Here is a 15501-nt window from a genome sequence, read left to right as displayed (position 1 = left end):
CCCAATAAATAATAGTTCCCTTTTCCTTAAAATTTAAAAAAAGAAAAATATCAAGGACATTTATTGTCTTTGTATCCAGTGGGTGTAAGAGTTATAAAATATGTTATTGCCCTTTTGGAAAAAAGAGTTTGAAGGAACTATTACTTATTATCCATCCTGTCCTGTAATCTCTTTTCATCTTGATATCTTTTAAAATTTAAATATATTTATATATGCTGGTAACCGCATAGAATATTTCTGCAAGATATTTATAAGCAATTGATGAATAGCAATTGCTGAATTTGGGGGATATGAGCAGTATTATTTTTTAATGTATATGTCCTTGGAATTGTTTTAATTTCTATCATGTACAGCATTGCTTTTTTCAAATAAAAACACTAATAAATAAACACCTGAAAAAAGGAAAATATGTGATATTTTTTATGTAAAAAATGAATAATTCCCTCCTCCCCCACCAAAAAAAATCTTCATTTCTAAATTGTACAAGACGGAAAAGAGAAGGTTTAACTGAGCAATTCAGATTTTGGATAAACTTTCTCTGAAATCATATCTACATATTCTAAGAGAACCTGTATACAATTTTTCTCAAAATTGCTAAGAACAAACTGCCTAAGCTCTCCTCTCGGGAAGCAGAGGCTGAGGTAGACATATTATTTAACTACTAGCTCTGTGATTATGTAGTAGACAATGGTTTCCATTTGCAGACTTTTATACAAAGAACCCAGAAAACTCTTTGCCTTAGGGGAATTCATCATCTATGTGGAAAGCTGACATAGGTACCATTACCTTAACAAATACTACACCAAGACAACATCCATTACCTGTGTAACAAAACATTTAAGACATGTTATAGGCATTAATCGTACTATATTGACCTATAAAGTCCAAGTTGAGCTGGAGGAAATACAGTAAAATCTGCTATCTGGAAAATACCGGATGGAATAATTGGTGATCATTTTACTTGCTTCCAAAGATTTCTAAGTCAAATTAATTAGCCTTTCTTAATATCTATGTTACTGTGTTTTATTCACAGTAAGGGTCACCAATTCCTCCCACCTTTCACCTGATTAAATCAGACTATTTATTTCCTTAGTATTTAGCTGAGACAGCTCCTACTAAGTGGTTCTCCTTGTGTTCTCCCAAAGACTCTGCCTGTGTCCACTACTTAACTTATATTTGTTAAAGTAATTTGTCTGTATGTCTGTCTCCTTTCATTAAACCATGAAATCTGGGAGCTAGGTACCATTGTGTTCATTTCATCTTCAATACCTATCGCAGTGGTTAGCAAATAGTTTCAAGGTATTCGAGAGATGTTAAGTGGAATAAATGGCTAGTTGGCTGGCTGGATCTGTCTCAGCCCTAGGGCACCAAAGACTCTACATGAGAAAGCTTTGCCAATATTTCTGAAAAGCAATTGATTTTCACAAAACCAATCAGTATTTTGATTCTCAGGAAAAAATAAGTCGATCTTCATTATTCACAATTCCTTATTTGTGAGCTCGTCTACTCACAGAAATTGATTTGTAACCCTCAAACCAAAACTTGCATCACTTTCGCAGCCACTTCATGGTGAGAGTGTCATCATGCCTGAATCACCTGACATGAATGTTTCTGGCTGAGGCTGAACAGGGGGAGACTGCTTTCTTGTCTAAACTTTCATGCCATAAACAGGTGGCCTTTTCACAAACCTATGTAGTGCCATGTTTTTCTCATTTTTGTGCTTTTTTAAAAGTGATTTCACTAACCCCAAGCATAATGTTGAAGTGCTGCCTTTTGTTCCTAAACATAACAAGGCCATGATGAATCTTACAGAGCAAATCTGTGTGTTAAGTAAGCTTCATTCAGGCATGAGTTATAGTGCTGTTAGCTGTGAGTTAAGTGCTAATGAATCAACAATATATATTAAATAATGTCTTTAAATAGAAACATAAAACAAAGTTATAGATTGATTGGATGATAAAAATGTTATGACCAAAAGCGCAAAGGAACCTAATCCTGTAATTCCTCTATCAGCAAGAGTTCAGTATTTGCTATTTCAGCATTTGTCATGACTTTTTAGAACATCACTGCAAATAATGAGAATCAATTGTATTGCCATATGTTTATAAAACAGTGAAGGTATCATGACTGACTTTTTCCCCTATATATTTCTTTATTTCCCAAATTTATTCTCATGAACATGCACTAATTTTATTACAAAGAACAAAACTTTTCATAATATATACATTAATGGAGATAGAGTAGTATGAGTAAAACACATTGACTTAGCAGTCACATCTGGGTTAGAGCTACTGTTCTGCCATTTACTAACTATGTAACTTTGGAAAACTTATTTAACTTCTCATCCATCTGAAAAACAAGGATAATACTATGTACCTTGGGAAGCTATTCTGAGGACTAGAAATGGTGTATCTAAATTGTCTAGCTCAATATCTAGTACACAGTGGAACTCAATAAAAATGTAACTATTAATATTAATTTTCTCCTTAGACTAAATCACACAGAAGCCCAAGCCTCAGAGGCTTACACGTCTTTGGAAAATCATGATTTCATCCCAATCGTTATCCCCATTCACAAGCACAAATTTCATAGACAATGCCTCAGCTTCTCTCCACTTATATTCATTCTATCAACTATATTTTGAGTGTCCACGATGTGCAGGAACTACTCTAGTGGTGAATAAAACAACATCTCACTTTCTGGTGTGTTAAATCACGAGATTTAGGCCTTTGTAGGAAAACTGTACTGACTTTGGCCTCCATTTATACATCCCATTGAATACTAGAGTATGGAGACTGGGACAATTAAACCTAAAATACAGCACATTCTAGAAAGTACTTCCTTTTTGAATCAAGTCCATCAGATATTTGCTTGGGTACTGCCTCAGCTATTTGTCCCTTAAAATGTTTAATATGTGTGGCACCACAATACTTGATTTTCCTTCTAACGATAACTCTCCAAAGCTTGTCCCACCTGCTCCCTTCTTTTGAGAGTTCACAATATCTCCTCTCTCTACTGATCTGGTAAAATTAAAGAGTACATTTACTCTAGGTTAGTCTGAGATGGTTAATTGGATCTGACTATTGTACAAATTTAGAAAATTCCTAAAATGGAATCTCTATTTCAAAAAGCAGTTTTGGAGAAGAGCTGAATCCACATCTCAGATAAATTTAATGTGGATAATTTAACTTGGACATAATTCATGACCAAATTTGTGCTTCTAAAAAAACTATACCAATGGGAGTTCCACTCAGCCTCCCGTACAGTGTCTCGTTTTTCCAAGTCATGATCTGTCAACATTATTCTTCCCTTCCTTAGCATAAGGGTGCTTTAAATGTCGCTACCTATGTTCACATGTGTTGTCCAAGAAGCTATGAAAATACTTCCACATATGGCCAGCCCAGTGTTTCATAGCTGCCATTACTAGCACAGCTTTGCTGACCTCACCAACGTGCTGCTGCCCTTCTGCATTTTCTATTTTTTCTTGTCTCCGCTTTTTTGTTGCACTTTGCTTTTCTTTCCTGCACACTGCAATGTCCTCTCTGCACATCATCTATTCTTCTGCTTCAGCTCTCAGCCATGTTGGAGAGACTAGTTGCCTTTGGGAAATGATTTTATTTTGCCACCAGAAAAACCAACCCCCAAGTGTTTCTTTTCTAACACACCCTGGATCTTGGGAATAAGAAACAGTAAGTAGTTTTTCTTCATTCCAGAACATTCCTGGGCCGTAGCTACACAGCAGGGATCAAAGCAGGCACACATCAAAAGCACCCCAACTGAGAAGAGCAGCCCTGAAGCTTCAGTGCCTTCGGCTCTTGTTATCATCACTGCCTATGAGTCATGTATATCTCATCTCATAGTTTCCCTGTCTGCTGTTCCTTCTCCACACTTAGCAAAGAAATGTGTTCTTTCACAAACTTTAACAACTCGAGATAAAAACTTCAACTTCACCTTTCTCCTTTCTTCCTCTCATAACTAGCTCATAGATAAATAATTTCAGCGATACTTATTCATTTCACATTTAAGACCATACTGTGTGCCTGATACCATGCTAGAAAAATGAATGGCCACTCCCTATTCTCAAGGAGCTTTTGACTAATGGAGCAAGACAGCCAACATATCATTCTAATACAGTGTGATAAAGTCTGTGGTAGAGATAGGCATAGGGTCTTTGGGAAGCAAATGGGAGGGGCACCATTTCTCAGATAAGGTGATGCCCTGAATATTTTGCTCTAGACCGAGTATAGGGATAAAGGGAAGGAGTATGGGAGAGCAGGGCCTTGTAGATGAGGCAAGTCACAGGGGTGAAAAACAACAGATTTATTCTTGAAGAGTAAGTAATAGAAGCAGGTCAAGATTGATGAACTATGTATTTGAGACAGGGAGTTACTAGAGATACAACTGAAAAGAAACAATATCATAAAAATTTACCCAAATCATATTCAAGAATATGGACTTTATCCTAATAAATATAAGACAGATCTTTTGAATGTAACAGTTAAAATGTAATTTCAGTGCAATTGGAACCTTTCTTGATCCAGTTGTTAAAAGAAATTTCTAAATAAAACATCTCTAATTAATGAATGCAAAAAATAATACATTAGGTGCTCAAAAACTTGTTCTCATGCAAAGAATAAAACAGAAATTTGACTCAATAGCTAATTCAGACAAAAAATTTAAAGTGTTCATTCGAAAGTATGAATATCACAAATTAAAGTGATTTTTAAGACCAGGATATTTTGGATAATTGTTTCAACTGCACACAACCTGGGAAGATATGGCTAACTTAGCTAAAGAAAGATTATGAGGGATTTACCATGAGAAAAAAAAAATCACTAACAAATGTGATTGAATGTAAATTTCTGCATTTACGATTGATGCCAAGAAAAGACACTGTAGCAGTTTCATGGACTATCTCACAACTCTAATGCACATTTTGTGCCATTTTCAATAGTTGCAAACTAATTGAAAAAGCTTTCAAGGAAAGCTATTAGAATCTAATAATCTGCTTTTTCACCCCCTCAGCTTTTTTGTTTATGTTCTTACGCAAGATAAGCAGAGTCTGGAAATAAGTAATTCAACAAATGAGATTTAGGCATCTTTACTTGAATTTTTCTGATGTTTCACCTTTTCATAATTATATTTGATGTCTTATCAAATGTTTGGCTAAATGTTTAATTATAAAATATCATTAAAGCTCTATAACTTATGCACGACCATACTGTTTTCTTTTGTGTGAGGCTTTTCTCCTCTACCCTTTTGTGCCCTTGTACTATTCTGTTGATTACATAGAAAGATCTTTTAAGAAACAATTCATTCTGCTAGAGCTTTCAATCTGACATCTCATTTTACAAACTTGATTGGAAGTCAGAGTATTGAATCATGGCTTGAATCACTTGGCCTGAACTAAAGCTTTATATTCCACAGATATTCTGCAAAACGATCTGCTGGCCCATTTGTGTAGTGGACCAAGTCCGTTTGTTTGTAAAACATCTATCTTATTGAATAGGCAGCTTTAGGAGAAGCCCCTCGGGAAATGGAAATTCTCTTCATAAACCACAATAATAGCATCTTCATCAGATATAGATATTATCTTGGAAAATGGGTTTACCTTTTCCTCTTTTTCAGCTATTCTCTGAGTCATTTTGCCGATAATGAATTAGCCTTGAGAAGGATGAGGTGTTGTTCATTCATCTATTTATTCATTCATTTCTAGGTATTGTTCTAGACACCAGAGACACATACAAGGATCCCGCTGCCATGGACACAGTCCACAATTAACTACTGATTTGTTGTTGTTGCTGTTATTTGTTTGTTTTTGCTTTACGTGTGAAGATCATAGAGCTATCTTTCCCATATTGTGAAGTAAGTATTGAGTAATGCTCAAATGGACACCTAATTAGCTCCTCATTCTTTTGAATTTAGAATGTACTACGACTCATTCATTTAAATTTGAAGGCAAAAACTTGAAGTTACCCATAGAAGATAATTACTTAAACTGTAGAAAACATATACTGAGCACATAACCTATTGTCATTATTACATACCACCCTCAGTTGGGCTTGAGAATAAATGTGCAGGCCATTTTGACTGATAGATATGAGGGCAATGATCTAAAAGTAACCAAAAGACCTATTACTCCAAAATAACTCCTTTGACAGTCAAATTCAGTACAAAAATTTTACATCATTCATTTATTCATACATTCATTCATTTTTTTATTTATTTTTATTTGTTTTAAATTAGGTTTATTGTGGTAACGTTGGTTAATACAATTATATAATTTTCAGGTGTACATTATCATTTGACATCTGTATATTCTATTGTGTGTTTACCACCCAAAGTCCAGTTTCCTTCAGCTACCATATATTTGATCCTCTTTACCCACTTCACCCTCCCTAAACCCTATATTTGACCCCCTTCCCTGTCTACCTTCTCTCTCCTCCCCCACCCCACTAGTAACCACTAGTCTATAGTCCTCTGGTAACCACTAGCCTATAGTCCATGTCCATGAGTCTCTGTTTGTTTGTCCTGCTCATTTCTTGCTTTTAGGTTTATACCCCACATATGTGATACCATGTGATTTTCAACCTTTTCTGTCTGGCTTATTTCTCTTAGCATGATTATCTCAAGGTCCATCCATGTTGTTGCAAATGGCAGTATTTCATCTCTTCTTATGGTTGAGTAATATTCCATTGTCTATATGTACCACAGCTTCTTTAGCCAATCATCTATTGTAGGACACTTCAGTTGCTTCCATATCCTGGCCACTGTGAATAATGCTGCTATGAACATTGGTGTGCAAATATATTTTCAAATATGAGTTTTCAAATCTTTGGGGTAAATACCCACTAGAGGGATTACTGGATCATATTGTAGGTCAATTCTTAGTTTTTTGAGGAACCTCCATAGCACTTTCCATAGTGGCTGTACCAATTTGCAGTCCCACCAGCAGTGTATGAGGGTTTCTATTTCCCCACATCCTCTCCAACATTTGTTATTACTTGTCCTGTTGATTATAGCCATTATAACAGGTGTGAGATGATATCTCAGTGTGGTTTTGATTTGCATTTCCCTAATAGCTAGCGATGTTGAACATCTTTTCATATACTTGTTGGCCATTCGTATGTCCTGTAGGGAGAAATGTTTGTTCAGGGCCTCTGCCCATTTTCTGATTGGATCGCTTGTTTTTTTTGTTGTCATTGAGTCGTATGAGTTCTTTGTATATTTTGGATATTAGGCCCTTATTGAAAGCGTTGCTTGCAAATATATTTTCCCCTTCGGATGGTTGTCTCTTTACCTTTTTGACGATTTCTTTTGCTGAGCAGAAGCTTTTTAGTTTGATATAATCCCATTAATTTATTTTAGCTTTTACTTCCCTTGCCTTTGAGGTCAAATTCATAAAATCTCTTTAAGCCCAAGGTCTTTGAGTTTAGTTCCTATGATTTCTTCTATGCATTTTATTGTTTCAGGTCTTATATTCAGGTCCTTAATCCATTTTGAGTTAATTTTGATGGGTGGTGATAGACAACAGTTCTTTTCTTTTGCAGGTGGCTTTCCAGTTTTTCCAGCACCATTTATTGAAGAGGCTTTCCTTTCTACATTCATTCATTTATATCACTCACTAAAACCTGCTATGTGCTCTGCATTTTGCTAGACAATGGGAATAAAAGACTAAATAAGACATCTTAGTCCTGATGTAGAGAAGTTCACAGACTTGTTAGAGAAAGATATGAATAAATTGCCAATTACAATATAATGTAATGAGTGCTATAATAGAATTATAAAGCTATGAGGTAACATATGTCATATGTTGTGTATTTGGGGGGTTATATTGTCTATACATTGGATAAAGTTTGCCGAAGAAGGACATTGTTTTTTTTATTTACTGCCATTTGTGTAGTACATAACACTATTTCTTATAAGTTTTAGCAGTAGTTTTTAAGTTTCTTGCTTCCTGCTTTATCCAACTTCCAAATACCTAACCCTTTCAGTTATGAAACCCCATAATCTCATTTTCCCACTTCCAAAGATGCACAAGTCCCCTAAGTTATTCTATTTGAAGCTCAGACAGTTCTCTGATATTTATTTCAAAACAAACATTTACCAGCTGGTGAACTTCAGCTCTCAACCAAAATCAAGCACTAAGGACCAAATTTACCCTCCTGCCTGAAATAATAAAAAATAAATAAACAACAGTGTTCAATATATGGGATACCAGTCAATAGAAAACAATGATCCCTAAACAAGGTAAGCCATCTGATTGCACCAGCTTAATGTTCTGAAAAGTTTCTAGGCTGTGATGCCCAGAAAATGAACCTAGATAATTCTGGGATGACTCCCTGAGTTGAGGAGATGAACTGAGAATTTGAAAATGATGTGATTAGAGTTCATAGAAATATAGAAGGGAAAATCTACAGAGAGAGAACTCTGAAGCTCTGCTGAATAACTCCCTTCAGTATTCAGCTGAAATACTTATCAGTGCTTCTGAATGAGGAAATTATCCAAAGCCAAGAGAACCATCTAAATAGGTTAGAGATAACAGTGCCAGGCACCCACACAGAGCTGAGAATAGTACCTATTCCTACCATCCAAGACTTCCTACTAATAGAAAACCTCAATTCATGAAGAATTTGGTAGAATACACAAAGGAATGTTAACTCAATACTGTATAGTAATGCTGTATAATACAGTATTGGAAAAAATTGGCCTTACACTGAGCATGGCTTTAATCTTGCCTAACAATTCTTAAAAGCAAAACTCAAAAGGATCAAATTGTTTCTAATAACATTGAGTTCTGGAACAAAACTCATGAATAATTAAAGGAATACAAATAAACCCAGCACCCAATGAGGTAAAATTTAAATGTCTGGCATCTAATCAAAAAATTACCAGGCATGCAAAGAAGCAGAAAAATATAAAGACATAATTAAGACAAAAATCAGCCTGACTTAGAACTGACACATATCTTATAATTAGCAGACAGATATATTAAAGCATTCAAAAAGTTAAGTAGAGATATGGGAGATATAAAAAGGACCCAAATAGAAATTCTAGGGATAAAAACTAAAGAATCTGATATGAAAATTATACCAGATGAGATTAACAACAACAAAGACGAGTAATCCAAAGAAGACATTAAAAAAAAAAAAAAAATGCTGTGTTTGCCTCCTCCCAAGGCCACATCAAAATTACAACTAAACTACAAAACAACCATCACTGAGAATTACCTAAAGTCTAGCTAAACAGAAGTCCTACAATGAAGAATATACAGAAGGATATACATGTGGAGACAGATAGGAGGACCAGAGACTCAGAAGGCAAGTCTCATACCCACATGTGGTTGTTAAAAATCAGGAGGGATATCTTAGCTGTGGTGATCCCTCCTGAGGAGTGAGGGGTCCCAGGCCTATATCAGGCTCCTCAGCCCAGGTTTCCAGTGCCAGGAAGAGATGTCCCTGTAACTCTTGGTAGTGAAAACCAGACAAGATTGTAGTTGGGTGAGACACAGGGCTGCTGGAGGCCCAGGAGCTCCTCTTAAAGGGCCTGTGCACAAACTTACTTGCTGATAAACTTACTTTCTCTGAGCTCCAGCACTGGAACAGCAGCTCAAAAGAGACCTACAGGGTGGAACTAAATTGTCTGGCTTCAGGGAAATGGCTCAAGAGTCTGCGTTCTCCCAAACAGAAGTGCTGGCAGAAACCATTGTTCTTTTGTTGAACCCTCTCCTCACCCAGCCTGCACTCTACGGTGGGTGCCATATCTGAGTCTCCATCAAGCTGGTTAACACCATTTGTCCCACCCTGCACATTCCCTGATACTCCACCCCAACCAACTTTGGGGCCCACCCAAGCCACTTCCAGTGGCTTTTTCATACAAACAGCCTGCCTTGGCTCATGCTACAGACTTTCCTAAAATCTATCTAAGGTTCACAAACCCCAAAGAAGCAGCGTTTGACCTCAGCATGTCATGTACCTTATGCTAAGCAGCCCCAAGCCCGGCACTAGCAGCAGCCAGCTTTGGTTCACAGCTTAGCTTCTCCCAGGCACCTCCAAGGCCAGCATAAGTAATAATCATTTGCAGATCATTTTGTAGCTCACGCCAAGTGGAACCAGGTAGGACACAGGAAGCTGTTGAACTTGGCCTGTACCAGAGCCCCTCCAAGGAGGCCCCAGAACCAACACACCCAGGGTCAAGCTTCAGAACACACCAGAGCACCACTCAAACACCTAAAGGGCAGACTTGGCAGGTACCAGAGCCCACTAAAGTGAATCCTGCTCCATAGGGTCAGCTCCTCCACTGTAGTCACAGCCAGTCCTCACAACCAATCAGCATGAGGGTCAATTCCTTCTATTGACATGCCAAAAGCAATCAAGAGGGAACTATAACAGGAGGGTACACACAACCCACACAAGGAACATACCTGGAGTACCCAACTCAGGTGACCAGGGCAATTGTGCCACTAAGCCCCACAGGACACCCCGTACAACATAAGGCCACTCTACTAAAACCAGGAGATATAGCAAATCTATCTAATACATAGAAACAGACACAGGAAGGTAGCCACAATGAGGAGACAAAGAACCATGTCCCAAATGAAAGTACAGAACAAAACTCCAGAAAAAGAACTAAACTAAATGGATACAAGCAATCTACCAGATGCAGAGTTCAAAACACTGATTCTAAGGATGTTCAGTTGACTCAGTGAGAACTTCAACAAAGGAAATAGGAAATATAAAAATGGAAATAGAAAACATAAAAAATGAAGTTAGAAATGAAGAATGCAATAACTGAAATGAAGACTACATAAAAGATAATCAACAGTAGATTAGATGAAGCAGAGGACTGAATAAGTGGTTTGGAAGATAAGGTAGCAGAAAACACCCAATCAGAATAGCAACCAGAAAAATAAGTGTAGTTTAAGGGAACTCTGGGAAAACATCAAATGTACCAACATTGGCATTATAGGGGTACCAGAAGGAGAAGAGAGAAGACAAGGAATTGAAAACCTTTTTCAAGAAATAATGTTGAAAAACTTCCCTAATCTGGTGAAGGAAATAGACATACAACCCCAGAAAGTACAGAGACCTAAACAAGATGAACCCAAAGACACCCAAACCAAGACACAATGTAATTAAAATGACAAAGGTTAAAGACAAAGAGAGAATCTTAAAAGCAGCAAGAGAAAAGCAATTAGTTACATACAAGAGAGCTTCCATAAGACTGTCAGTTGACTTCTCACCAGAAACTTTGCAAGCCAGAAGAATTTGGCATGAAATATTCAAAGTGGTGAAAAGCAAGGACCTACAAGATTACTCTACCCAGCAAAGCTATTATTTAGAATCAAAAGACAAATAAAGAGCTTCCCAGACCAGAAAAAGCTAAAGCAGTTCATCACTACCAAACTTGTATTATAAGAAATGTTAAAGGGACTTCTTTAAGAAGAAGGATAAAAGATCAAACATAGAAAAAATAAAATGGCAATAAACATATTAATTAATGATTGCTTTAAACATAAATGGATTAAATGCTCAATCAAAAGACATAAGGTGGCTGAATGGATAAGAAAACAAGACCCTCACACATGCTGCCTACAAGAGACTCACTTCAGGTTGAAAGACACACGGACTAAAAGTAAAGGGATGGAAAAAGATATTGCATGAAATGGAAAGGAATAAACAAAAAGTATGTTAGCAATATTTAAACCAGACAAATTATATATCTGTATATTCATATATATATATATAAAATATGTAAATAAATATTTATAAATCTATAGAGAATAGAGAAGGAAAGAAGGAAGGAAGGAAGGAAGGAAGGAAAAGAGGAAGGAAGGAAGGAAAGAAGGAAGGAAGAAGAAGGAAGGAAGGAAGGAAGGAAGGAAGGAAGGAAGGAAGGAAAGAAGGAAGAAGGAAAAGGAGAAAGAGGAATGAACTGGGCATGGCACTGGGCGAGGCATGGCATGGCATGGCACTTTGGCCTTTGCCGCGCCTGGATGCCTCACCTGCCTGGCCTGCCTGCCACCTGCCAGGCCGATCCAGGCAGGCTCACCTGGCTCACAGGCTCACCCTCCCCTCAATATTTACAGTAGCCAATATATGGAAGCAACATAAGTGTCTATCAATAGATGAATGGATAAAGAAGTGGTACATATATATGGAATATTACTCAGCCATAAAAAGAATGAAATCTTGTCATCTGCAACAGCATGGATGAACTTAGAGAGTAGTATTCAAAGTGAAATAAGTTAGACAGAGAGAGACAAATACCATATGATTTCACTTATATATGAAATCTAAAAAACAAAATAAATAAACAGATAAAACAGAAACAAACTCATAAATACAGAAAACATTTTGATGGTTGCCAGATGGGAAGGGCATTAGGGGGATGGGTGAAAAGGGGAAATTATTAAGAACCAAATTGGTAGTTACAAAATAGTCATGGAGATGTGAAGTATAGATAGCATAGGGAATATAGTCAATATTGTAATAACTATGTGTGGTATCAGATGGATACTAAATTGATTGGGGTGATCACTTTGTAAGTTATATAAATGTCTAATCACTAGTTGTACACCTGAAACTAATATAATATTGTATGTCAATGGTAATTAAGAAATAAAAAAGTTATTTAAAAAACAGAAAGCATAAGAAAGAGGAAAGGTAGAACAAAGAGCAGAAGAGATGAACAGAAAACAAACAACAAGATGATAAATTCAAATTTAACCACATTAATAATCACATTAAATGTTAATTGTTTACCTATTTTCCTTAAAAAGCATATGTTTTCAGATTTAATTTAAAAAAAAAAACAAATTATCTTCTGCCTCCAAAAAATGTAGTTTAAACATAAAGACACAAATAGGTTGAAAATTAAAAAATGGTTCTTTGAGAAAATCAGTAGACTTGATAACCTGTAGCCATACTTATTAGTAAAAAAACATAAAAAATAAAAAATAAAAAGAGTACAATTACCAATACCAAGAATGAAAGATACAACATAATCACAGAATCTACAGATATTTAAAAAAATAATACAGAATTATTATGAAGAAGTTTATACCAGTATATCCACTAACTTAAAAGGATAAATTATTTGAAAGGCACAAACTAACAATTATCAGAGATGAAATATAGAAGCTAGAAATAGAATTTGTAGTTAAAGCCCTTTCAAAAAAGAAAGCTCCATGTTCAAATGGCTTGACTGGTGAACTCTAACATACATTTAAGGAAGAAATAGTAATTCCATACAAAGTTTTCCAGAAAACCAAACAGCTGATAACAATTTCCAACTCATTTTTTAAAGCCATCATTACCTTGATATCAAAACCAGATGAAAACATTACAAGAAAAAACTATAGACAAATATCCAACTTGAACATAGATGCAAGAATTCTTAGAATTTAGTAAATATAAAAGTATATAAAAGTTGATAAAATGATAATATATGTTTCTGGTTTATTTGATAAATGCAAAGTTGCTTTAATATTCTAATCAATGATTCACCAAATTAAACTATAAAGAATATCCATATGATCATCTTAATGGATATGAAAAAGCATTTGACATAATCTAGCACCTATTCCTGATTTAAAAACCTCAACAAATAGATTCCTCAACTTGATAAAGGACATCCATCAAAATCTTACAGCTAGCATCATATTTAATGGTTAAAGACTCAGTACTTTCTAATCAAGATCAGGAGCAAAACAAGGATATCCTTTCTTTGCATGTCTATTCGACATTGTATTGAAGGTGCTAGCTAGTGCAATAAGGCAAGAAAAAATTTTTTAAAAAAGGCATCCAGATTGGAAAAGAGGAAGTAAACTGTTTTTAATTCATAGATAATATGATTTTCTATATAGAAAATATGATGGAATCTATTTTTTAAAAGTACTAGAACTAATAAATGAGTTTAGAAAGATTGTAGGATAAAATGTTAATATACAAAATCAAATTTATTTATATACACCATCACCCAACAAACAGATATAATATAAAATTTAAAAAACAATACAATTTATAATAGCCTAAAGTATTTAATAATTATCTAGTGCAGGGCTCTACGATAAAGTGACAAACAGGGGTACTCTTCTCAAGAAACTCTCTATGTGGGGAAACAAACATAAAAATTGATAACACTCTGATAAGAAGAGGAATAGAGATAAGTGTGGACATTTAGTTAATTCTATTAACAACTTTATCCTATTAGAAAACCTATTCTCTCATTGTCTGAGAATGACCCATAAGCAATCTAATAACTCCACAACTGGATCGGCACAACCAGAATTCCTAATGCTATTAGAATAGCACTTTTCCTGATGTCCATGTGCCTGTAGTTAAGAAGATAAGTCATTTTTAATTCGCATTTGAGGCTCTTTTGTCTAATAAACCAGTTCTCCAGCCCAGGAGGTAGAAAAAACTCTGTTCTAAAAGATTTCAGCTGCCCATTCCTCTTTGCATTTGTACCAACTATCAGAATCTGAGAATTTAAAAGTGTATTGAGTCCTTCAAACCTAAAGCACATTAATCCAAGAAGGCTAACCCAAAATCCTCTTTTGTGCTTTTCCTTTTTGGTCTTGGTTTTGAAGCAAGAGCTGATTAATTAAAATAAGAGTATAATCAAGATCTTAAGTAAAATATTTTAAATTCTTTAGAAAACAAATTCTTAAGCATGAATTTATAAACACAATTTTATAATCATTCTTGTACTCAGTTAATTAAGGCAGTCTTTTAGTGCCCTCTACTAACTGGGCTGACCAAACAAGTTTTATTGAGTTCTTGCACTGATATCTGAGCATAATGATGATGCATAAGTGTTATGGCAAGTGTTATAAAAGGTATTTAATATTTGATACCTTTTTAAGATATCAAATATTAAAATATATCACATCCAAGCCAGAGACCACAAATAATTTAAATGTCTATTATTCATACAGGCGTGTGAAAGCAAGAAGGATTCCATGAGTGAGGAGTAGGACCCACCAGCAAGAAGGCACTCTGATGTCCACTGGAAAGAAAGAGAGTCAATGTGTGCAGGCTCGGGGGCTATATATATATATATATACTTCTTCCCAATGACATTTTTTAATGATGCCAGTTCTGGGATAAGTAGAGAGACAGAGGGGCAGGAGGGGTTACTTCACATGTGATTTATGATGGTACAACAGACATGACTGCAGAGTTTTTTCTGCTGGTTTTCACCCTGGGGGAGCAGTTAGGATGGCTGCCAGTTTCCATATTGACAGGTGTTGAATGGTCTAGCCAAATGCCATTGTACTAGGGTCACTTAATTATATCTGCTTGTGATAAGCAATAAGCTCAAAATCTGAAGTGAAAGACAGATATGCTAACAAATGAAACAACATAATGTGATATAGACAAAAATAGACATATATGTTTCAAAAAAAGTGCAGGAGAGAGCATCTTGTCTGAGTCATCACAGGAAGGTGATTCTCTATCAGATGGAAAAGGGAGTTTCAAGCAAAGGGACTAGACC

The sequence above is a fragment of the Pteropus medius genome, unplaced genomic scaffold, assembly GCF_902729225.1.
Source record: "Pteropus medius unplaced genomic scaffold, Ma_sr-lr_union100, whole genome shotgun sequence".
Taxonomy (NCBI): domain Eukaryota; kingdom Metazoa; phylum Chordata; class Mammalia; order Chiroptera; family Pteropodidae; genus Pteropus; species Pteropus medius.
This window is presented reverse-complemented; position numbering follows the sequence as displayed.